Genomic DNA, 1,495 nt, shown 5'->3' with positions numbered 1-1,495 from the left:
ATCCTTCCCCCACTTGGTCTCACCCAAGATGGCGGCTCCTGGAGCAGCTGAGCGTTCTGAACTAGAAAGCAATGGATTTCTTGCTTCTGCCACAAATTCCCCCAGCTGTAAGCTTTCCAACCTTATAAATATTCCTTTATATATGGTTCAGAGTTCTGGGACCATCCCCTGAGCCTGCTTGGTCCCGTATTCTGTGTTGTTGCTGGTGGAGCTCTTCACTGCACTTCCACCTGATCCGCCAACTTGTTTGTTCTCCCAGGCCTATCTTTTGATATCCTAAGACTCACTCATATCCTGTAAATGCTTGAAAAACAGCAAAACACTGTTTTGAGGCTCTACTTTCAGTAGCTTAATGCACATTTTTGACCCTGCTGTGAAAATACAGACATTTATGGAATGTGATTTAATTCTTAGGCAAGACTGACTTCCTCATTAATGTCTGTAAGCTGAAGGGAACCATAAAAAGACGTATCTAACCAGAGATAAATGATGTGTTTACTCTAAGAGGAAGAAGTAGCTGTACCAATTTTTCAACAACTTCAACTGCTATATATGTTTATTTGCTTATTATGTAGTTTAATATTTCTTCCCCCACCCCCTGTCAGGTTATAACCTCCAAGAGAGCTTATATTGCATCTCCTTTGTTTTGCACATTCTATCCAATGCCTGGCACAATACTTGGCATGTTGTAAAAAAAAAACCAACTGCACAAAACTAATTTCAGTAAGTGGACTCGCACTCATGGCTACTCTTGTGTGTCAGAGTAGAACTATGCTCTCTAGGGCTTTCCATGACAAGTTTGTTATAAATAGATTGCTTGTCTATTCTTTCAAAGTTCCTCTGGGAAAATTCCAGCCTCCAGCTTTTTGGTTAAGACCTTGGGCATTAACGGCCCGTCCAGAAACTATGCACATAGTGGGGACCCAATGGCTATTGAATGACTGAAATAATTAATTGATGAATAAATGGTTTATCAGAGACCCTTGGGGCCAGGGAGTCTGCAATGTTACCATGTAATGACTTTATCTTTTTTATGGGAAACAGATAGAAACAATAGACTGCTGTCTCTCAAGGATGATACTGCCAGGATCACATGCCCATTTCAGACGATAAGCTGAACATTACAGCAACGATACAATTATGTGGCTTCTGCAAGATCTCTGCTACAAGTCCTGCTGTGTTCAGTCATGCTGGCTTGCTTTTTACACTAGTTTTGTTTTTTGTTTTTTTTAAAAAAATTAGCTGTATTTTGGTGAAAGTTTACATAGCAGTTAGATTCCCATTTGACAATTTCTACACAAGTTATTATTCAGTGACATTAGTTATATTTTGCACAAAGTGTCAACATTCTCATTAATTGCATTTGGGTTTTTCTATTTCCAGTATTCTAGTTTTCCTACCCCCCTTGTCTTCTCATCTTTGCTTTAGAGTAATAGTTGAACTTTTGGTTTCATATAGATGGTTTTTCAGTGGAGCCCCATACTCACAGAGGAGT

The sequence above is a fragment of the Chrysochloris asiatica genome, unplaced genomic scaffold, assembly GCF_000296735.1.
Source record: "Chrysochloris asiatica unplaced genomic scaffold, ChrAsi1.0 scaffold00555, whole genome shotgun sequence".
NCBI classification, from domain to species: Eukaryota; Metazoa; Chordata; class Mammalia; order Afrosoricida; family Chrysochloridae; genus Chrysochloris; species Chrysochloris asiatica.
Note: the sequence above shows the minus strand (reverse complement) of the source record.